General features: G+C 38.9%; 1 protein-coding gene and 1 pseudogene across 5 annotated transcripts in view; one reads left to right on the top strand and one right to left on the bottom strand.

The window, feature by feature from the left end:
* Positions 1-24,730, top strand: part of WDPCP (WD repeat containing planar cell polarity effector) — a 495,763-nt gene that overhangs the window by 62,458 nt on the left and 408,575 nt on the right. The gene's annotated exons all lie outside the window — the stretch shown is intronic.
* LOC128584313 (ras GTPase-activating protein-binding protein 1-like) lies at positions 9,092-10,581 on the bottom strand (annotated as a pseudogene). Its single transcript, XR_008379674.1, has one exon. The product of XR_008379674.1 is annotated as a ras GTPase-activating protein-binding protein 1-like (transcript).

The following is a 24,730-nucleotide window of genomic DNA, read 5'->3' as shown; positions in this document are numbered from 1 at the left end:
GTCTGTCTTAGTTATTGGTGAAAGGTGTGGGTCCAGTTTCAGTCTTCTACAGGTTGCCAGCCAGTTCACCCAGCACTATTTGTTAAATAGGGAATTTTTTCCCCACTGAATGTTTTTAATTGGCTTGTCAAAGATCAAATAACAGTAAGTAGCTGGGTTCATCTGTTGGTTCTCTATTCTGTTGCATACATCTACCTTTCTTTTTTTTTGTGACAGTACGATGCTCTTGATCACTTCGACTTATAGTATAGTCTGAGGTCCAGTAGCGTGATTCCTCCTGCTTTGTTTTTATTTCTGAGTAATGACTTGGCTATTTGAGTTTTTTTCTGATTCCGTATAAAATGAAGTATTATTTTTTCAAGATCTTTAAAGTATGACAGTGGAGCTTTAATAGGGATTGCATTAAAATTTTATATTGCTTTGGGTAGTATTTTAACAACATTGATTCTTCCCAGCCATGAGCATGGTATGTTTTTCCATTTGTTAACATTTTCAGCTATTTCTTTGCTTAGAGTTTCATAGTTCTCTTTTTTAGAGATCTTTCACGTCCTTTGTTAGATAAAATCTCAAATATTTCATCTTCTTTGGCACTACTGTGAATGGAATAGAGTCCTTAACTGTTTTTTCAGCTTGACTGTTGTTGGTATATATAAAGGCTACCGATTTATGAATGTTGATTTTGTAACCTGAGACGCTGCTGTATTCCTTGATCACTTCTAAGAGTTTTATAGTAGAATCCCTAGTGTTTTTCAGATACACAGTCATATCATCTGCGAAGAGTGAAAGTTTGATCTCTTCTGACCCTATATGGATACCCTTGATCGCCTTTTCTTTCCTAATTGCAATGGCTAAAACTTCCATTATAATGTTGAAGAGCAGTGGAGACAATGGGCAGCCTTGTCTGGTTCCTGATCTGAGTGGAAATGATTTCAATTTAACTCCATTCAATACGATATTGGCTGTGGGTTTGCTGTAGATGGCCTCTATCAGTTTAAGAAATGTCCCTTCTATACCAATTTTGTTAAGTGTTCTGATCATGCAGCGATGCTGGATCAGATTCTGCATCGATTGAGAGAATCATATGGTCTTTGTTTTTTAATTTGTTTATGTGCTGAATTATATTTATAGATTTATGTATATGAACCAGCCTGGAGACCCTGGGATATAACCCACTTGGTCATCATGTATAATTTGTTTGATGTGTTGCTGGATTCTGTTTGTTAGGATCTTGTTGAATATTTTTGCATCTATATTCATTAGTGATATTGGTCTATAATTTTCTTTTCTTGTTGGATCTTTCCCTGGTTTGGGGATCGGGGTGATGTTTGCTTCTTAGAAGGTGTTGGGTAGTCTTCATACTTCTTCTATATTTTGGAACAGGTTGAGTAATATAGGTACTAGTTCCTCTTGAAAGGTTTGGTAGAATTCTGATGTGAAGCCATCTGGTCCTGGACATTTCTTTTTAGGGAGATTTTGTATGGTTGATGCTATTTCAGAACTTGATATTGGCCTATTCAACATTTCCACTTGATTCTGGTTAAGTCTTGGAAGGTGACGTGCTTCCAAGTATTGGTCAGTTTCCTTCAGATTTTCATATTTCTGAGAATAAAGTTTCTTGTAAGAATATTTATTAAGGATTTTTTGAATTTCTGAGGAGTCTGTTGTTATTTTGTCTTCGTCATTTCTGATTGATGGAATTAGAGATTTTACTCTTTTTTTCCTGGTTAGGTTAGCCAAAGGTTTATCTATTTTATTTTATTTTATTTTTATTTTTTAATTTTTTTGTAGAGACAGAGTCTCACTGTACCACCCTTGGGTAGAGTGCCGTGGCGTCACACGGCTCACAGCAACCTCTAACTCTTGGGGTTACACAATTCTCTTGCCTCAGCCTCCCCAGCAGCTGGGACTACAGGCGCTCGCCACAACGCCCGGCTATTTGTTTGTCTATTTTATTGACCTTTTCAAAGAACCAACTTTTTGATTTATTGATCTGTTGTATAATTCTTTTGTTTTCAATTTCATTTGATTCTGCTCTAATTTTGGTTATTTCTTTTCTTCTACTGCGTTTGGGGTTGGAATGTTCTTTCTTTTGCAGTTGCTTGAGATGTCCCCTTAAGTTGTTAACTTCTTCTCTTTTGGTTCTCTTGAGGAAGGCTTGCAGTTGTATAAATTTTTCTCTTAGAACTGCCTTTGCAGTATCCCAGGGGTTCTGATAATTTGTGTCTTCATTGTTGTTTTATTCCAAAAATTTGGCAATTGTCTACTTAATCTCATCTATGATGCAGGTATCATTCAACATAAGGTTATTTAACTCCCATGTTTTTGTATGAGTATGCAGATACTTGTTCTTACTGAGTTCAACTTTTATTCCATGGTGGTCCGGGAAGATGCAAGGAAGAATTTCTATTCCTTTTAATTTACGGAGGTTAGACTTGTGACCTAAGATGTGATCTATTTTGGAGTATGTTCCGTGGGCTGATGAGAAGTATGTGTATTCAGTTTTGTTGGCATGAAATGTCTGTAGATGTCTGCTAAATCCAAATGTTGGATGGTTAATTTTAAATCTAAAATTTCTTTCCTCAGCTTCTTATTGGAGGATTTATCCAACACTGCCAAAGAAGTGTTGAAATCTCTGACTATATGGAGCTGGAGGAAATGAAGTAGCTCATATCTGTTAGAGTTTCTCTTATAAATTGAGGCGCATTCTGGTTGGGTGCATAAATATTAATAATTGAAATCTCATCATATTGAGTATTACCCTTAACAAATATGAAGTGACCATTCTTATCCTTCCTTCCTTTTGTTGGTTTAAAGCCTATTGTATCTGCAAATAGAATTGCAACACCTGCTTTTTTGTGATTACCATTTGCCTGAAATTTGGACGACCATCCTTTCACCCTGAGTCTATATTTATCTTTTAAGGTAAGATGTGATTCTTGTATGTAGCAAATATCTGGCCTGAGTTTTTGTATCCAGTCAGCCAACCTTTGCTCTTTAGAAGACAGGTTAAGCCGTTCACATTAATGGAAATTATTGATAAGTGTGGTAAAATTTTAGGTTGAGTTTTTCGAATGTCCAGTGGACATTTTTCATCCTTTTGCCACTGTGGAAGTTGAAGTTTGATCAAAAGTTTCTGAGTAAGTTTACTTTTGTGGTATAGGATTGGGTTAGTCATTATGGAGGATAGGTCTGAGAATATCCTGAAAAGCTGATTTGGTTAGGGCGCATTTCTTCAACATATGAATGTCATTAAAGTATTTAATTTCTCCATCATAAATGAAACTCAGTTTAGCTGGATACAGGATCTGGGGTTGAAAGTTATTTTGTTTTAGAAGATTAAAAGTCGTTGAACACCCTCTTCTTGCTTGAAAAGTTTCAGCAGAGAGATCTGCAGTCATTCTAATGTTCTTCCCTTTTTAGGTAATGGTTTTCTTACGTCTGGCTGCTTTCAGAATTTTCTCCTTTATATAACTTTAGTGAGGTTAATTATGATGTGCCTGGCGGATGTCTTATTCGGGTTTAGTTGTGCTGGGGTTCTGAAACTGTCTGCTATCTGAATTTCAGTATCTCTTGGCATGTCTGGAAAATTCTCTTTCATAATTTCATGGAGAAGGGCTATGTGCCTTGCGAAGTCACTTTGTATTGCTTTCAGACATTCCAATGACGTAGATATTAGCCTTCTTTGAATTATCCCAGAGCTCTCTGAGAGAATGTTCCGTTTTTGCTGTCCATTTCTCTTCCTCTTTGAGAGTTTGGGAGCACTCAAAAGCTTTGTCTTCAATGTCACAAATCCTTTCTTCTGCTTGCTACGCTCTGTTACTGAGGGATTCTACTGTATTTTTGAGATCTTTGAGGACTGCAAATTCTTGCTTCAATGTGTCAAAATCTTTGGTAGATTTGTCTTCAAATTCGTTGAATTCTTGAGATAACTTTTGAATTGCTCCTCGAATTTCTGATTCCAGCTTTCGAATTGCTCCTGAAATTTCTAATTCCAAATTTTCCTCCGTTCTGTTAATCTTGTTTGCAATCCAAATTCTGAATTCGATTTCCAACATCTTGTCCAGCTGTTTATGAATGGGATCTTCAGTTACAAGTGCCATATTTTTTCTTGTGGGGGTTGATCTATTCTGGTTTTTCATGTTACCAGAGTTTTTCCGCTGATTCTGCCCCAGAATTATTTTATACTGTTTGACTTTTCCCCTGGAGCTTTGCCGAGGACCCGTACAGTGCTAGGGCCTGAGAAACTGGGGACCTGTTTGGTGTGGTGGGGCTAAGTGGCTCTGTCTTGTTTTCATCTGGTCTCTGTCTGACCCTACTGAAACAGTTACTCTGGATTGGTCTCATCTGTGGAGAAATATCACCAGTTAAGTCACCCCGCCCCCCACAGGCAACAATTGGGAAAGGAAAATCAAACCTTCCTATAACCACACGCCTAGGACACCACTTGTATAGTCCTAATTTGATTGGCTCAGTTCAAAAGGTCCAAATCAATTGTGTCATTCAGCACCTGTCTCAGGTAGAAGAGTTTAAAAGGTCTCTGGAAACTAGATTGCAGGGGTCTGCTGACAACTCAAATGTGACTTGCTCCTCTGTTCTGTGTGATCAGGAGGATCCACTCAGCAAATAGATTAGTCTGGGAAGGTTGATGCACCTCTGTCACACCCCACCCTGCATGTCTGTCACACCCAGTCACTGATAACCCCGCAGGGCTGTGACCCAGTTGCCTCCAATGAGCAGATACTCCACGGGTTTGTACCTGCCTGAATCACAAGGAAATCTATGTCTCCTCAGCGAGGCTGCTGCTCTCTGCCTCTATCCGGCCGAGGGAGGTGAGGACTGACAACCATGGGAGGCTGGGGCTGTTCACTCAGTTCCAGCCCTGCCCCTGATTGATATTATTGACAGAACAGAACAACTGTGCAGGAATTTATTTCTGTCCCTGCTAAATTCCCCTGCAGAAGAGAAGCTGTTTTGAGTTCCCAGAACCTGTGCCTCAGGCCCTGTCTGTGCTGCTGTAGTTTGTATTCGCAGTACGGTTACCTGTCAGGTCCAGGCTCTGCCCTCCCCTCCTTTGTTTACACTGATGATCGCCTGGGGCTGGGTGCGTCTTAGACTCAGTAAAGCCGTCCTCTGGGTCTGTCCCACCCTGGGAATCTCCTGGCTCTGCGTGTGCGTTTTCTAGTCCCTGCGCTCCACCCAGGCCGGTACCGCCTCAGGCAAACCCTTTACTCACGGGTCCTGTGTTTCCATCTCAGATCTGTTCTGCAGTGGTTGACACCTGAGAAGATGCCTGGCCTCCTCTGTTTGCCCAGAGAGACGGGGGTGTGACTCCGGTATATCTGGGGGTGAGCCCTATTGTTGCCAAAAACGGCTGCTGCTCTGCACCTTGGGAGCATCGCCGCTCCCGTGTGGTTCCCTCTCAGCCAACCTCTTCTCACTCCTGTGCCGCAGAATCAGCACTGACCATCTGCAGTCCAGGCCCTGTCCACACCCCTGGAGAAATCACCCAAGAATCTGAACTCCTGGGGGACAGGCCTCCAGACCTTAGAGTGAGAGTGGAGAGGAGTGCTGGGAGCTCAGAATTGCAGGTAGAGAATATGTACAGTTTTACACAGTTTTGTGCCTGGCAGGAGAGCACCCTGGCACATTAGTAGGGGAAGTAGGTCCAGTTTTTAGAGGGTCTCTTCTGTGGAGTATAATGGGAGAACTTTTAAACTCTGCTCATTTGTTTATGGGGTACTCTGAGCCGTTCTCATGAGGGAGGGGACTTCTATCCACTTGGTGATGGATTTTGCACCTTTTGTTTGTATCCTTCGTGTTGCAGCTTGCCTCAGCAGGGTTGATGTGTTCTTCATCCTTCTCTCTTGGCGAGGCTCTAATCCACCGTGTTATTTGCTACATTTCTGTCCTTTAACTCTCCTTCTGGACAGGAGCCTCTGTTGAAAGCTGGCTTCAGTCTGCCATCTTGTCTCCGCCCCCCCATTACTGTATTTTTTGATGACTTCCAGGAGTCTTGTTCCTGTGTCTTTGGGGTTCTCTAATTATACAATCATATCATCAGCAAAGAGGGAGAGTTTGACCTCCTCTGCTCCCATTTTGATGCCCTTTATTTCCTTGTCTTGCCTAATTGTATTGGCTAGAACTTTCAGCACTATGTTGAATAGTAATGGTGATAGAGGACAACCTTATCTGGTTCCAGTTCTAAGTGGAAAAGCTTTCAGTTTTACTCCGTTCAGTAAAATATTAGCTGTGGGTTTGTTATAGATAGCTTCAATTAGTTTAATAACTGTGCCCCCTATGCCTGTACTCTTCAGTGTTCTAATTAGAAAAGGATGCCAGTTTCTATCGAATGCTTTTTCTGCATCTATTGAGAGGATCATATTGTCTTTTTTTTTTGCTTCTGTTGATACGGTGAATAACGTTTATGGATTTGCATATGTTAAACCAGCCTTGCATCCCTGGGATGAAACCTACTTGATTATGATGTATGACTTTTTCTTTTTTCCAATTATTTATGTATTTATTTTTTAATTTATTTTTATTGTTAAATCATAGGTGTGTACATTAGTGCAATCAAGGGGTACAATGTGCGGGTTTCATATACAATCTGAAATATTCACATCAAACTGTTCAATGTAGCTACCTTCATGGCATTTCTTAGTTACTGTGTATAAGCATTTGTATTCTGCATTTTGTAGATATATGACTTTTTTGATGATAAACTGTAATCTGTTGGCCAGGATTTTGCTGAAAATTTTTGTATCTATATTCATGAGTGATATTGGTCTGAAGTTCTCCTTTTTAGTTTGGTCTTTTCCTTGTTTTGGTATCAGAGTGATGTTTGCTTTGTAGAACGTGTTGGGGAAGATTCCTTTCTCCTCAATTTTTTGGAATAATTTCTGCAGTACAGGAATAAGCTCTTCTTTGAAGGTTTGATAGAATTCTGGTCTGAAGCCATCTGGACCAGGGCATTTTTTTGTTGGAAGATTTTTTGTTTCTTTGATGTCAGTGCTTGAAGTTGGTCTGTTCAGGAGCTCTATTTCTTCCTGGCTAACTCTAAGGAGAGGGTGTGATTCCAAATACTGATCTATTTCTTTCACGTTGTCAAATTTCTTGGCATAGTGTTTCTTGTATTCAGAGATTATCTCTTTTATCTCTGTGGCATCAGTTGTTATTTCCCCCTTTATCATTTCTGATTGTGGTTGCTAGAGATTTTACTTTTGTCTTTCTAGTTAATCTGGCCAAAGTTTTATCTATTTTATTTATTTTTTCAGAAAACCAACTCCTTGTTTCATTTATTTTCTGAATGATTCTTTTGTTTTCAATTTCCATAATTTGTGATTTAATTTTGGATATTTCTTTTCTTTTGCTAGGTTTAGACTTAGATTGGTCTTCTTTTTCCAATTCCATAAGATGGCTTATAAGTTTATTGATGTGCTCTCTTTCTGTTTTTTGAAATTAGGCATCTAAAGTGATAAATTTTCTTCTTAGGACTCCATTTGCTGTATCCCTCAGGTTCTCGTAGCTTCATTGTTGTTATGCTCAAGGAAGTTACTGATTTCCTGTTTTATTTCTTTCTGCACCCAAGTTTCATTCAGCATATGGTATTTAATTTGCATGCCTTTGTGTGGGCTTGAATGTTTTTGTTCTTGTTGAGTTCCACCTTTAATTCCTTGTGGTCTGAGAATATACAAGGTAACATTTCTATTCTTTAGATTCTGTTGAGGTTTGTTTTGTGTCCTAGAATATGATCAATTTTGGAGACTCTTCCATGGGCCAATGAGAATAATGTGTATTCTTTAGCTTTGGGATGGAATGTTCTATATATTTCTATCAAGCCAGTTGTTCTAGAGTCTCATTTAAGTCCCTTATTATCTTTGTTTTATTTCTGTTTATAGGATCTGTCCAGCTCTGTAAGAGAAGTGTTAAATTCCCCTGTTATTGTGGTGTTAGGGAATATCATATTGCTCAGACAATGAATAAGGTCTGTTTCAAGAATCTGGGAGCATTTAAGTTGGGTCCATAGATATTTAGAATTGGAACGTCTTCTTGTTGTATTTTTCCCTTGACCAATATGAAGTGACCATCTTTACTTTTTGACTTTAGTTCCTTTAAATACACTTGTATCTGAAAATAAGATTGCAACCCCTCTTTTCTTCTGAATTTCATTTGCCTGAAAATTGTCTTCCAACACTTAACTCTGAGTTTTAATTTGTCCTTTGAGGCTAGGTGTGTTTCCTGCATATAGGAGATGGATGGCTTGTGTTTTTTAATCCAGTCAGCCAGTCTGTGCCGCTTCAGTGAGGGAATTCAAGCCATTTACATTTATTGAGATAGTTGATAAGTGTGATAGCATTCTTTTCTTTTTTTTTAAATAAATACAAATTTAACATGAAAAAACTCTACTTCAAAAAAATCTAACAGTTCAAGCAAAGTATATCAGTTGCAGTCTAGACATTTAAAACCTATCTCACAATTTAAATTTTAATGGTAAATACAGGTTTGAGAATTGTTTTGTGATGAAGTATCAAAAGAAAAAGCTCTATTAACACCTTTTATTTGGTTTTTAACCATACTAGTGAGAATCAAAATTGTCAAATTTTCCAATGGCAGTTTCTCCACACCAGAAGGTAGTTATGACTCTCATAGTAGAAGAAACAATTTGGGCTTTTCTTGCCTTTAAAATGTTTATCAAATCCTGTATTTCTCGCAGGAAACATGTAGAAAATAAGTAAGAAATATTCCAATGAATGAAACACCAAATGGCAGTAATATAAGCGAGACACATTCCTTTGGGGAAATGGCTGTTAAAAAACAATCCGGTCTGTGTATGCAAAGCAAAGAAATTCAGTCTGTTTTTCTTCTTTAAAAATTCGTTACTCCTATAATACCATTCCACAAAATTGAAAGTGGACTCATGGTCAGGAGAGGGAAGGGATGGAGAAGGAGCACACACCATTAACACAGGAAGTAAAATGGTACAGACATAAGCAGTTTATAACAGACTAGGATCATACTCCCAAGATCGCAAAGGCTGATTGAAAAAATTCACCATTCTGCGGGAGTTAGGGTGTGAACAGCTGTGTGAAGATCAGTGAAGAACAATCCCCCTTCCCACTCCAAATCCTGGTTCCTGCACCATGCCTCCACGGGGAGGGCCTCTCATTCCACCACCCAGCCCACCTCGAGGTCCTCCAGGTCCCTGAAGGCAGTTATCTTGACAGTCCCCTTCCCTGGCAGCTCGAGTCTTCTTCTCTTCCACATTCAGGCGGACCTCACCTCTGAACATGATGAGCCTGTTGCTAAGGATCTTCTGAACAGGCTCAGAATCATCAAACACAACAAAACCAAAATTGGGTAATTTCCCGCCACTGTTGATGCGCAGCTCCATCACATTCCCATAATTTTGAAAGAAATCTTTAAGCTCTGATTTGTCTACCTCATGAGGCAGATTGCTAATGAGGAGTTGATGACTGTCAGGGTGTCTCATAATTCTTTGGGTTCAATATCACCTTGCTCACCAGCCTCACAAATTGGTCTGGGGCCTCTCTGGGGAGGAATATTTATTGGCTGTTCTCACACTCTTTGATCCCTTTGAGGTCTCTGGTGGAATCTGAGTTTCGGCTTAGACTCTGGATGAGGCTGTGAAGCTGGTACTTTAACAACATGAGATGGTATTCCAGTAACTGGAACAGCTCCACTAGGTGGAAGGTTCTTACTAGTCACAGACGCCCAAGAAAAGGTCCTCAAGTCTTCCTGGACTGTCTGAGCTATGTCTACAGGTGCTAGAGAACTCTTCTGCATATCCTCAGGAGCAGTTTCTTCTAACACTGGCTCAGACTTTTCCTCTTGGATTTCAGATACAGGTTCTTGCTCTGGTTCTGGTTCAGGATCAGGTTCTGGTTCAACAACTGGCTCCTCCAAATGTTCTTCCATGTCATTACTGACAACAGTCTGATTGTAGAAAGTTCCAGAATCATCAGGAACCACCTCAGGTGTCTGCTGTCTTTCTTCAGGTTCCTCTACTTCTTCTTTAGATTCCTCCTGAGGCTCAGTGACAAAGCCACCGAAGACGTCATCTTGGTATCTGAAGATATCATTGTGAACATAGAACTTATTTGCAACAGAGCCCTCAGGAGCAAGGACAAATGTCTGCATGAATCACCTCAAAGCCTGGTTGCTATTAGAGAGAAGCCCCATCACTTGGACTACCACACCATCACTCAAAGTGGCATGAGCATCAACATGTCAAATCTTGGTGTGGCAGTTGGTATAGTTTTGTGACGTCACTTTCCTATGGATTTCTTTCTGCCCATAGACTGCATCTGCTGGCTTTCCATTTGAATCCAATCCCCCATGAACATAGGAAGAGTTATTTCCGTAAAATCTAGGTAGCATGTCTAGGCCCTGGTTCAGCAGTGTATAATACTGTCTCACAAACTCCTGCCCGACCAGCAGGGGACTAGGCTTCTCCATCACCATTGCTTTGGTCAATTCAACCTGCACGACAGAGCGGGAGAAGAACAAGCTTTGCTCCACTGCAGTGAGAATGGCAGAAATCCCTCACGCAACTGTGTCCGCACACACACATGCTCCACCACTGGTCTATATAACCACAATTCAGCCTAATTTGTTACAGCCAGGTCTGGCGAGCCAATGACCAATTCCTACTGTGTCCTTTGGACTCATCGAACAGCAATTGGGTACTGACCCAGGATAAATGCGTGGCTCTGGTAGCATTCTATTCATCTTATTTTGTGAAAGTCCATTGCTTACTTTGTTTTTTGCGTCATTGTGGAAGGTAGGTTCTATCCTTTAATTTCTAGGTGCTTACTTGACTGGTGGTCCAATGTGATGGTCAGGGTGTAAAATAGGTTCAAGTATTTCCTGTAGAGCTGGTCTTGTTGTGGCACATTTCCTTAATGTTTGCATATCAGTAAATGATTTGATTTCTCTGTCAATTTTTAAGCTTAGCTTAGTGGGATATCAAATTCTAGGCTGAAAATTGTTTTGTTTAAGTAGATTAAAGGTAGATGACCATTGTCGTCTTGCTTGAAAAGTTTCATTAGAGAAGTCTGCAGTCACCCTGATGGATTTGCCCCTATAGGTCAACTGGCACTTACTCCTGGCAGCTTGCAAAATCTTTTCTTTTGTGTTGACTTTGGACAGGCTCATCATAATGTGTCTTGGAGAAGCTTTATTTAAGTTGAGGTGACCTGGGGTCCGATATCCCTCTGAAAGGAGTGTGTTAGATTCTTTGGTGATATTTGGGAAATTTTCATTTATAATATTGTCTAGTATGGCTTCCATTGGCCTGGGGCATTCTTCTTCCCCTTCTGGGATACCTATAACTCATATTTTGAAATGCTTCATAAAGTCCCATAATTCTGTCAGTGAATGTTCTGCTTTCTCTCTCTTCTTTTCTGCCTCTTTAGCTATCTGATTTATCTCGAGCTTTGTCCTCTACCTCTGAGATACTTTCTTCTGCATGATCTAACCTGTTGTTGATACTTCTATTGCAGCTTTAAGTTCCCTAATTGACTGCTTCAATTCCTTCAATTCTGTTATATCTTTTCATTATTCTTCATCTCCTACTTGATTCTATTTTTGGATTTCCTTTTGGTTATTTTCTTCTTTTTCAGGAATTTTGTTCATTGCTTTTTGGTTGTTTTTGACTTTTTCAGCAATTTCCTTTTTGTTTTTATCATTTGTATTTTAAATTCTCTTTTTGTCATTTCTATCATTTCTTTATAGGTGGAATCCTCTGCAGTAGCTACTTCATGTTCCCTTGCTGGGGTTGCTCTGGATTGGTTTTTCTTGTTGCCAGGATTTTTCTGCTGATTCTTCCTCATGAGTGTTTGCTTTTATTTTTTTCCTTGCCCTAATTTTCCTTTCACTTCCTCTTGCTCTTTATGTTACCATGCCTTTGGCCTAAGGTTTGATGAGTCCTTTTGGTACAGGACCAGAAGGATGAGAAGATTGAAGAGCAAGAAGGGAAGAAAGATTTAAAGAAATAAAAAAGAAAAGAGAAAAGAGAAGGGAGAGAGGGTGAGTAAAAGGAAATATTGACAAAAAGAAGAGAGACACAGAAAGAGGGAGATAGAAGTGTACAGTAGATTACTTTGACCCAACCTTTAAAACCCTTAACCTCAGGGGGTGCCAGTTTGGGTGGTTTCCTTGAGATCAGCAGCTTTTTGCCAGCCTGTTCAGACATAGTGCTCTACCTCCACCAAGTAGAGAGGAAAGACAAAAATGGTATAAATCAAGGAAAAACAAGCAAACAAAATGTTACAGGGTAAACTTCGGTGAAAAACCAAGTAATAGTGGTAGAAACACTAGCAAAAATGAAGTTCTAATTTTTAAAGAAGGCAACTATGGAAATTTATATTTAAACTAGAAAAATGAAGAAAGAAAAGAAATAAAAAAAAGAAAAAATAGAGGAAAAATGTTGAAATTAAAAAAAAATAAAGTTAAAAAAAAGCAATAGAAAAAACCAAAACCAAAAGTAAAGCAGTATATATACCTTGCTGAATATTATCTGGGCAACAGGTGATCTTCTGGGGTATGAGATGTTAATCACAGTGCTGTTACAGCTATACAAGATGGAGACTGGAGGCCTCTGCTGATTTCTCAAACTCCATAGGGTGGAGCGCCTAAGTCTCTCCTCAGCCCCCTTAAAGGGCATTTTAAACTGTCAACCTTGGCTAAGCAGAATCTTTCCCAGGAAAGCACTTGTTGCTGGGATCACTCCTGAAGTGGCTGCCCGCTTACCCAGTGTGCCAAAACTGTTCTCACTCTATGCCCCTGAGGGCCGAGGCAGTAAGGCATCTCAGTCCTTGCCTTTAGGCTGCATAGTCACTAGATTACTTGCCCAGGGTCTGCCCCCAAACCTCGCTCTGAGACCCTGAGGGCAGAGCTTGCAGGGGCAGTTCTCCCACAGTGGCTCCACACGGCCCAGAGCCAAACACTATTAGCTCTGTCTGGCTCAGTGGCTCAGTCTGGAGCTCTAGATAGTGCTTAAAGTCCTCTGTACTCTCGCCCATGTTCTCCCAAGGTAGTTCAACTGAGTCCCGAAGTCTAAAAAAACAAAACAGGTCATAGGGAAGGCCTTTCCAGTTGCAATCTTACTGCTGCTGTACTTACAGCTGCTGGCGGGATTGGACCAAACGAACACACGCAACCAGTTGGCAGTTCTGCAGTGCTTTTGCCCTCCTCAATGGGGTCTAGAAGTCTCCTGCTGACTCACTGTGTCCCCAAAGGCATGTTTCTGGGCAGATCCCAGCAGTCAGAGATGCCTGAAGTCTTCTCTCCCCAGTCTCACTGTGCCCAGTTGCAAGGAAGCTGTTACTTGGTCGCCATCTTGCTCCTCCCCCCATATTCTTTGAAATTTCAGCCTTGCTTTGCCTATCTGAAATTTAAAAAAAAAAAAAAAAAACCTCAAAACCTTTCATTTTTTAGTATATATATGGTGATTGCAAATTTATCAGATTCCTATTTTGCCATTGAAGACTTATATTCTTGTCTGGCAGAGATAAGATATTCATTCATTCATTTGTTCATTTATTCATTCATCTGACAACAGTTATTTATAGAACATCTGCTGTGTTCAAGAACCTCAGTACCGGAAAGGAAAAAAAAAGAACCTTGGTACAAAATAGTGAGTTACTTATCATGCCACACATAGCTTAGAGTCTTGTGGAGGAGACAGATAAGTAAGGAGGTAATTAAAATCTTAAGTATATAAATTGATGGGTACTGTCAATATCATTGAGCAAAGCACAACCTCATGCTGGGGAAAACTCCCTAGAGAAAGTTTTGGACCCAAGGTTTGGCATGTATAAGGGGTAGCCAGGTGAAGTGTTGGAAAGAAAATGAAGTAGGGATAGGTTAAGTGTATTTCAGATGATATAATATTGAAAAGACAAAGAGACTAGGGAGCATGGCATGACCCATAGGACTTTAAGACTTCAGTATTCAGAGGCAAGGCTGGAGTTGTGAGTAAGGACCATTTCATGCATGGTCTTGTGTATCTTTGGAATTTCATGCTAGGTACAACGGGTAGTCATTAAGGCTTTGCAGAGAGAAGTCACAAAAAGTCCATTGTTATTTGAAACAATCACCCTGGTGGTAATGTGGAGAGTGACTGGAAGGAGTCAGATTAGAGGCAGGGATACAAAGTGAGGTCATTCTGAGGTGAGAGGTATTGGAGTCATAAACTATGCTGATAGCAGTAGGGATGGAAAAAACTAGATGAATTTGTGAATATTTAGTAATAGGAGCAGCACTGGTGATTTATTAAATGTAGAAGTTTGTGAAAGAAATAGAAAGGAAAGTCACTCTCAAGTTTTTTGCTTAGGTAACTAGGTGGATAGTGCTTCCATTCAATGTGGTTAGGACCATAGAAGCAGTCTGAAGCAAAAAATGTGAATTCAGTTTCAGAAATACTGAATTTAGCTGAGTGTGGTGACATGCTCCTTCAGTCCCACCTATTTGGGAGGCTGAGGCAAACTTGAAGTTAATACGGAACATTATGTGAAGATGGACAGTAGGCAGTTGGCACATAACCCATATCCTCAGGAAAGAGATAAGGAGTGGTGACTAGGAGGCATCAGCATATAGGTGGTAATTGGAGTGAATGAGATGTTTAGGAGAGAAGAAGGGAAGAGATGATAGAAGGATCCTAGACAGGACCCCAAGGAACCCAACATTTAAGAGATGGACAGAGGAAGAAGTACCAGTGAAAAATATTAAGAAGTAACAGCTGGAGAGAGGTAGGGGGAAAATGAGGAAGAGTGCAGTGTCACTAAAACCAAAGGATGAGAGTGAGTCAAAGGTATCAGGCAGTTAGGGTAGAAATAGAAGTAGAGTAGAAAATGTACATCATGTGGGAAATACATATAAAATGTATTTTTTTTTAGTGGAAAAAAAAAAAATTCTTGGCTTGGTGCCAGTAGCACAGTGATTATGGCACCAGCCATGTACGCTGAGGGTGGCCAGCTAAACCAATGATGACAACTGTAACAAAAAATAGCTGGGTGTTGTGGCGGGCAACTGTAGTCTCAGCTATTTGGGAGGCTGAGGCAAGAGAATTGCTTGAGCCCAAGTTTGAGGTTGCTGTGAACTGCGACGTTACGGCACTCACCGAGGGCAACATGATAAGACTCTGTCTCAAAAAAAAAAAAAAAAATAAATAAATAAATAAATAATAAAAATTCTATCTGACTAGTGAAGAGAAATTCTTCACAGAAGAGGGTGGCATCTGAAAAGAAAGCACCTGAAAGAATGTATTGAGTGATGGAATATATATTCCAGGTGAAAGGGACAGTATAGTGAAAGGTAGGTATATTAGAATAAAAGGTTATAGAGGTAACAAGTTGTACATCACCTAGTGACAGCTGTAGGGTTTGCGTTGGAGTTAGGATGAGAAAGGGAATAGAGAGAAATGATTATGAAAACTTTGATTGCAATGCTAAAGCTCTCTTCTCTTGGCAGTAGGAAACCATAGCAGGATTTTAATGATAAAATACGATACTTATTCTTAGGTGAGTTTAATCTGTCAGAAATGGGTTGGGGCAGAGATAGGTTCCTTTGATAGATAATTGAAACAGCCTAGGAAAGAAGCACAGTGCTTGACCCAAATGAAACTATAGAGCTGAAGAGGGCAGAAAATTAACATCAATCAGACTGAAATCAACAGAATTTTTCAGTTGGTAGAAGGTACAGGGTGAAGATGGGGTATTCATTTCTAGTTTGTTTTCCTGCCTTTTTCTCACCATGACTATTTCCAAAACTGCTCATGTTAAGCCTCCCACTTTTCTCCTTATCTCACTCAGCAGAAGATCTCTCTTCATTCTTCATTAGAAAAAAAGTCATTTAAGCACTAGCTCATGTTTTCCCTCTTCATCTTACATGAAGAATCTGAGACTACCCTGTTTCCAGACTAACAAGTTAGCCTGGAATAATTTCACTGTTACTGGTAGAAAACTTGTCAGAGATGAAGGACAGTTTATTACAGCAAAAGAGTAGCTGAAATATCAGCACCTTTGTGTTGATTTTCTGAATGTTAGTTCCCTTAGGATGACATGAAGAGGTCCAGATGATGTGCATAAACAATGGGTTTAGGAACTGAAATCTTTTATAATGGGTGGTAATTATCCCTGCCATTTGGTCTGTTGCAACAAATTATACTGGATAGTAAGCATGGTTGCCCTCTGCTTCATAAGATAAATAATCTGTATTTTCTAGTTATTTGTTAACCTTGAAAATATAGTCTAGAACTCTAGAACAAAGCAGTGCCTTGCTTGCAGAAATGTGAGAGACCTATAAAGAATTATCCTCCAACACATGAAAACATCATTTTTATCTTTCTTTCATTCTTAAAACATAATTTTTATCCTTTCAATTTTAAAAATAAATATTACTTCTTTTCTTAGGCTAGTACTCTGACTTTGATGTTAATGCTATACTGTCTTGGTTTTTCTGAGACCTTGTTACATTTGCTATGTCTTCTCTCCCCAAATCTTCATTCATTAAATATTTATTGTATAGTTATTATGTTACACTGAGAATATTAGTGAGCAGGCTTATAGCAGATTTATATGGCATTCTAATCCAGTTACTCGGGTAAGTAAGCAAAGAATATTTAAGATAATCTAAGAATAGGAGAAGCACAATAAAGTTAAAACAAAACAGACTGATATGACAAAAGCTGGGACGGAAGTACAGTAGAACTTTTGTAAGCCAACCACTCAAAGGACTTATTAAAAAACTGGTCCACATATAGAGGTGGTCATCATAAGTTGACCACTATACTGATAGGTACGTGTGGTGCTTATCTGGTCTATGAAAATTAGGAGGTAGCCAATGTAGAGAAGTGGTCAACTGTGGAGGTTCTGTATTTTATATAAGGGCCATTGCAGAAGACTTTCAGGAAGAAATGAAATTTGCACAGAGATCTAATCATGAGTAGCAGCCAGCCATGTGAAGACCACAGGGAAGAGATTTCCCATATAAAAGCACAGCATATACAAAGGCTCTGAAGCAGGAATGAGCTTGATATTTTTGGAGGACTAGGAAGAAAAGCCCGTATTTCTGGAGGGTAGTGAGCCAATTAGGAAACGGTAAAGGATGAATTTGGAGAGGTTTGATGAATTTGGAGAGGTTTGATGAATTTGGCAAGAGGTTTGAATTTTACTCTATATCCTTTACCTTTGTTACTCCACTGTATTTTTCCTTTTAATTTACAAATATTCTTGGATTTTTCCCTTTCTAAATCCCTTCTCTCTTTTATCTGAATCTTTTAAAATGGAAGAATAATGAAAAGATAAACAATATTTTTGGACAACAACAAATGTTATCATCAGAAATTATAAGAACTTTCTGAGAGGCAGAAGCAGAAGGGTGGACAGTGAGCACCTGTCTGTAATGGTAAATGAGGGAAAACAACTGTGCATATTCTTGGTTAGGGAGGTATTATTTAATGGCCCATGCTTTAAATAGAAGGGCTGGTATATCTTCTTTCCCATTTCTTCTCTTCTCAGAATATTTACTTATGCATGTGTAGACACACATACACACACAGTGTAGCAACACTGGCTGTATTTTTCCTTCTCTGAAATTCGAAAGCCATACATACATAAGGTAAACCACCTATATGGGAAAGTCTTCTAGTGTGGCTGTCATGGCATGAGGAAAGAGCAGAACCTGACTTGACTTCCCTGTATTATGTATGTAGATAGGAGAAAAACAAAAGGGAATGGCAGTCTTGCTCAGGGGGGACATATGTTAAAGTACTTTACCACCAGAGTAAAGCCTTTCTTCTTTTGCCAGATGTGGTGCCCTCAGCTTGGCTCTCTGGGCCCGCATATCTTATTGTGGGCATTGCCACTAACATATATATATCAGAAATCAGCCCTTCTGTCCAGATAGAGAACTATATACCTTATAGAGAAAACCTGGGCCAACTACATGTATTCATCAACTTAAACTTTCATTTATAAATATGAATAGATAGCCCAGGATTACCAGACACTTAAGAAAACCAATAGCAGTGAAAAGAAGAGCCAAGATGAACAGACAACTGATTCAGATGAAACATTGAACAGAAGAGCACATAAAATATATACTAATTAGTTATCTTTGAGAAAACCCAGAAGATAATAAAATAAAAACAGAGCACCGTTCAAAAGAAGCAATCAGAGAATTCTTTGAAATTAGAAATAAAATTTAAAAATACGAAATTAAAAATAATGCTAGATGTTTGTATGTGTGTATATATCTAGAGAGAGATCAAAACAATGTAATCGGAGATCTAGTTACAGACTGAAATAGTACTATGAAAGATCAAATTAGAGAAGTATTTCTAGGATTTAGAGCTAAAAGAATGTGAGAGGGAAGTTGAGGCATGGAAGGTCAATCCAATTCTTGAGATACAACTAGAGATTGAGAAGTAAAGGGCAGCCCCCACATCTAACCACCTGCCCTATGGGGTCTGTTGGTGTTAGTGGTTTGAATGGGACCCCTGGACCTTGCTTTAAACAGACTATTCCTGCTTTTACAAGTTTTGTATATTTTATATTATGCAATATTTTATTTAAGGAAAAAGTATTCTGCCATGAAAAAACATTTGAAAGATACTGACCTATGGGACAAAGTTTTTTCTTAAAATATAAACCCTTTCTCCATCTTGAGAATCTCTATCCACATCTGTGGCTTCAACTACCGGGTTGGCCCCTAAACCTGTATTTTCATTCTTGATCTAACTCCTATACTCCTTATGTCTATTTACGTGTTTAATGTCTTCCTAAAGCTGTAAATTAGAGCCTGACATCCCACAGAATATAGATGTATGTATCTCCTAAATAATAAATGCTAACTCTGGGCAGCCCAGCAGTTTTGCACCTCTTTTTAAATGCCAGGTGTCCTCATGGAATGTTGCAAAGCCAAATTGGTGAATTATCCTGGAAAAATCCTAGTTGGACTTCTTTTTTTTTTTTTCCTAGTTGGACTTCTAATAGAAAATAGTCTTTCATGGAGGAAGGTAATATTATTAGCTTTGTTAGTATTGCAACCTGTGTGGTTAAATAGATCATCAATTCAAAGAAGAATGAGGAATGTTCACCACACATTAATAAGCATTAGCACAGGGAAGGGTGGAGCACCTGGGATGAGGCATTAATTCAGTGTTCACTGCTATTTCCATCTGCAAATGTGTTCTAAGTGAACTTGGTAGGAGGTGGGAAACTTTTTCCTTAAGTCCATATAACACACACACATAGTATAAAAAGTCAAAGAGTTCTACAAATTTCATAACTAACAGTAGCATTCGTCTTCCCCAGCTCTCTTCAGTAACAATCACTTTTTATTTTTCAGTTATTTGTTCTGGCATTTACTACTATATTAATAAGTACAACATGAATTAATAAGTACAACATTTTTAGAAAAATATTTATTTATTTATGAGACAGAGTCTCACTTTGTTGCCTTGGGTAGAGAGCTGTGGCGTCATAGCTGATAGCAACCTCAAACTCTTGATCTCAAAGCAATCCTCTTGCCTCAGTTTTTCATTTTTAGTAGAGACGGGGGTCTCACTCTTGCTCAGTCTGGTCTTGAACTCATGAGCTAAAGCTATCCACCAGCATTGGCCTTTTAGAGTGCTAGGATTATAGGCGTGAGCCACTGAGCCTAGCTCATTTTAAAAATTTTAGTTTTTAACCTAGTATATTCTTATATTGGACCTGTAGAATTTAACCCTTTAGGGGCACAAAGGGGTTATATTTTTCTTTTTTTAAAAAATTTATTTATTATTAAATCATAGCTGTGTACATTAATGCAATCATGGGGCACCATACACTGGTTTTATATACCATTTGACGTATTTTCATCGTACGGTTAACATAGCCTTCCTGGCATTTTCTCAGTTATTGTGTTGAGACATTTATACTCTACATCCAGTGAGTTTCATATGTACCCTTGTAAGATGCACCGTAGGTGTGATCCCACCAATCACCCACCCATCTTCCCCCCAACCCCACCCGTCCCCATATTCTTAGGCTATAATTGGGTTATAGCTTTCATATGAAAGCCATAAATTAGTTTCATAGTAGGGCTGAGTACATTGGATACTTTTTCTTCCATTCTTGAGATACTTTACTAAGAAGAATATGTTCCAGCTCCATCCATGAAACATGAAAGAGGTAAAGTCTCCATCTTTCTTTAAGTCTTCATAATATTCCATGGTGTACATATACCACAATTTATTAATCCATTTGTGGATCGATGGGCATTGGGCTTTTTCCATGACATAGCAATTATGAATTGGGCTGCAATAAACATTCTGGTACAATTATCTTTGTTATAATGTTATTTTTGGTCTTCTGGGTATATACCTAGTATAGGAATTATAGGATCGAGTGGCAGATGTATTTTTATTTATTTATTTTTTTTTGTAGAGACAGAGTCTCACTGTACCGCCCTCGGGTAGAGTACCGTGGTGTCACACGGCTCACAGCAACCTCTAACTCTTGGGCTTACGCGATTCTCTTGCCTCAGCCTCCCGAGCAGCTGGGACTACAGGCGCCCGCCACAATGCCCGGCTAAGATGTATTTTTAGATCTCTAAGTGTTCTCCAAACATCTTTCCAAAAGGAATGTATTAATTTGCATTCCCACCAGCAGTGTAGAAGTGTTCCCTTTTGTCCATATCCACGCCAACATCTCTGGTCTTGGGATTTTGTGATATGGGCTAATCTTAGTGGAGTTAGATGATATCTCAAAGTAGTTTTGATTTGCATTTCTCTGATGAGCGTTAAGGATGATGAGCGTTTTTTCATATGCCTGTAGGCCATGCACCTGTCTTCTTCAAAGAAGTTTCTCTTCAAGTCCCTTCCCCAGCCTGTGATGGGATCACTTGTTCTTTTCTTGCTAACACGTTTGAGTTCTCTGTGGATTCTGGTTATTAAACCTTTGTCAGAGAAATAACCTGCAAATATCTTCTCCCATTCTGAGGGCTATCTGCTTGCTTTACTTATTGCGTTCTTGGCTGTGCGGAAGCTTTTTATTTTGATCAGGTCCCAGTAGTGTATTTTTGAAGCTGCTTCAATTGCCCAGGGCGTCCTCCTCATAAAATATTCACCCAGGCAGATTTCTTCAAGGGTTTTCCCTGCACTTTCTTCTAGTATTTTTATAGTTTCATATCTTAAGTTTAAATCTTTAATGCAGTGAGCGTCTATCTTAGTTACTGGTGAAAGGTGTGGGTCCAGTTTCAGTCTTCTACAGGTTGCCAGCCAGTTCACCCAGCACCATTTGTTAAATAGGGAATCTTTTCCCCACTGAATGTTTTTAATTGGCTTGTCAAAGATCAAATAACAGTAAGTAGCTGGCTTCATCTCTTGGTTCTCTGTTCCATTGCATACATCTACCTCTCTGTTTTTGTGTCAGTACCATGCTGTTTTGATCACTATCGATTCATAGTATAGTCTGTGGTCTGGTAGCGTGATTCCTCCTGCTTTGTTTTTATTTCTGAGTAATGTCTTGGCTATTTGAAGTTTTTTCTGATTCCATATAAAACAAAGTATTATTTTTTCGAGATCTTTAAAGTATGACAGTGGAGGTTTAATAGGGATTGCATTAAAATTGTATATTGCTTTGGGTAGTATGGACATTTTAACAATGTTGATTCTTCCCAGCCATGAGCATGGTATGTTTTTCTGTTTGTTAACATCTTCAGCTATTTCTCTTCTTAGAGTTTCATAATTCTCTTTATAGAGATCTTTCACGTCCTTTGTTAGATAAAATCCCAAATATTTCATCTTCTTTGGCACTACTGTGAACGGAATAGAGTCCTCAACTGTGGTTATACTTTTCCTTGCTCATCATAAGGGTTATGGCTGACAATTCTTTAACAGAAGACAGGTTAAGAAGAAAAAAGCATAACAAATTTGTTTAATCAAAGTTTTATGTGTTGAAGGAGACTTCAGAAATGAAGACCCAAAAATCCTGGGAAAACTATTTTAATTCTTAGGTTTGATATAAAACGGACAGCTATGTAGAAATGTAATTGGACAAAAGGATATGATTTAATTGTAATACTGTGAGACTGTTGGGGGGGAAACCTAGGAAGACCTGTGTAGCATTTCTTTCCTCTGGGTATAGAGTGGGGCACCTCTGGGAAGGAGAGTTTTGAAAGGGTAAGAGATGGTAAACTTTCCCGGTTTTATGGCTTGTTTTGAGGGAGAGGACTTCTGGTGTCTTTGACCCACCTGGAGGAAGACAAGTCCTGGTTTGTATGACACACTTTGAGGGAAAAAGAGGGGTGAGAGGAGAATAATAGAAGGTCAGAGAGACCTTGCTTTTGAGGTCTTCTGATTTCCCTTGGTTTAAAGTATTCACCATACCAAAGTTTCATGTATTGGTGTATCTTGATCTGAGCCCCAACAACCCCTACCTCAGCGCTTATCCTCTCATCCACATCCTTTCTTTTTCTCCTCTAACTTACAGCTTTTGGGAAATCAATATTGCATATTTACGTTTTTCTATGTAAATATTCAAAACAAAGCTTACACAATCATGTAGCATACTGTGATTACATTTTTCTTTTTGTGCAACTTTTTGTTTTCTCTACGGTTAATTGTATTTAGCTTTTTTTTACTTGTTTACTTTTTATTATTTCTTCATTCTCAGAAGTGGTGTTAGTCTTCTTTAAGTTCAAAAGCCTCAGGCCTCTATTACTCTGTCAACTTTATTTTTTCTTGGAGATATCCTTATTGGAGTTCTTTGTTCTCCTTAAATCTTGAATTACTATCCTCCTCACGAGACACAGATAGCCTTGTAGGATTTCCTTTCATCATTATTCTGGAAATTCTTTTTTCTTTGTTCTTATGTTAGATCTCTTGTTTCCTAGATCCCATATCATCCTCTTTCTTGGATTATTCCATCCTGGGACACATTTTCTAGTAACTTTATGAAAAAAATGCATGACTGTCAATTTTTGAGACCTTGCTTCTGTGAATATTGTCTTCTAACCTCACACTCAAATGATAGTTTGGATATAGATATAGAATTTTAGGTAGGAAATGAATTTGCTTGAGAAATTGAAAGCATAATTCCCTTGTCTTCTAACTTCCAATGTTGCTACTGAAAAATCTTATTCTTTGATTCTTTTTATGTGACCTGGTTTTACTTCTTCTCTGGAAACTGGAGGTATTTTGTTTATCTCTACTGTTCTGAGATTTCATATGCCTAGGGGTTGAGTCTTGTGTAATTTATTTTGGGTACTTAGTGATTTCCTTCAACCTGGAAACTCATGTACTTAAGTTCTGGGAAATTTTCTTGTAGTATTTATTTCTTTGATAATTTCTTCTCTTCCACCATCTCTGTTATCTTTCTTGGTCAGTTGTCTTAAGGATTAGTTCTCCCTCACCATCCACCGCCTGTGCGCGCGCGTGTGTGTGTGTGTGTGTGTTTTCTTTCTGGGATACTTCATCAACAGTATCTTCCAAGTTTTTTTTTTTTTTTTTTAATCTATCTATTTATGATAGAGTCTCACTCTGTCACCCTGGGTAGAGTGCTGTGGCATCATAGGTCACAGCAAACTCAAATTCTTGGGTTCAAGTCATTCTCTTGCCTCACCCTTCCCAGTAGCTGTGACTAAAGGTCCCCACCAAAACCCCCAGGGTCTCGCTTTTGCTCAGGCAGGTCTCAAACACCCACTTCAGCCTCCCAAAGTACTAAGATTACAGGCATGAGCCCTCATGCCAAGCTCCAAGTTTTATTTTGAAGTTTTTGTTTTAGCTGTTATATTTTTATTTCCAAGTGTTCCCTTTCTTCCTCTTTTCAGTATAGTTCTCTCACTCATAGTAATGTTTTGTTTCTTAAGATGTTGTTCTGATACAGCCTCTGGAAAGAGTTCCTTTTCAGTCCTCTGTGGTTAGGAGAGTTCACAGGCTAGCTTATGTTGGCAGAGAAAAACACCTGGAAGTCTAGGTATCAAACAGTTCTCTTGTTCCAGTTCTAATCATAGCTATTCTTTCAGAAGTAGTTGGTGCTTCCAATAATATTTGATGCTTCCAGTTTCTGAGCTTTTGTAGAGTTCTAATGCATGTGCTTTTTGAGCTTTTTTTCTCCAAAAATTTGATGACGTTTATGTTATTGTTATCTTGCCTCTAATTTCTTTGCCACGTGAACTTCGTGTTTTCATTGCCTTATTTAAATAAAATTTTTTTTTAATTAAATAAAATTTTTTTCTTTTTTTTGCCCAGAGTCTCACTTTGTCACCTGAGTAGAGTGCCATGGTGTCATCATAGCTCACAACAACCTCAAACTCTTGGGCTTGAGCAATCCTCTTGCCTCAGCCTTCCGAGTAGCTGGGCACCTGCCTCAATGCCAGTTAGTTTTTCTGTTTTTAGTAGGACAGGGTCTTGATATTGTTCAGGCTGGTCTTCATCTCCTGAGATCAACCAATCCACCCACCTTGGCCTCCCATACTTTGTTATTATTTCTTTTTTTTTTTTTTTTTTTAATTTTTTTATTAAATCATAAGTGTATACAATGATATGATTATGGGGCATCATACACTCACTTCATAAACCATTTGACACATTTTTATCCCAGTGGTTAACATAGCCTTTCCGGCGTTATCTCAGTTACTGTGCCAAAACATTTATATTCTACATTTACCAAGTTTCGCAAATACCCCTGTAATATGCACCACAGGTGTGATCCCACCGATTCCC

This window comes from Nycticebus coucang, chromosome 4 (assembly GCF_027406575.1).
Source record: "Nycticebus coucang isolate mNycCou1 chromosome 4, mNycCou1.pri, whole genome shotgun sequence".
In the NCBI taxonomy this organism is placed as follows: Eukaryota; Metazoa; Chordata; class Mammalia; order Primates; family Lorisidae; genus Nycticebus; species Nycticebus coucang.
This window is presented reverse-complemented; position numbering and strand designations above follow the sequence as displayed.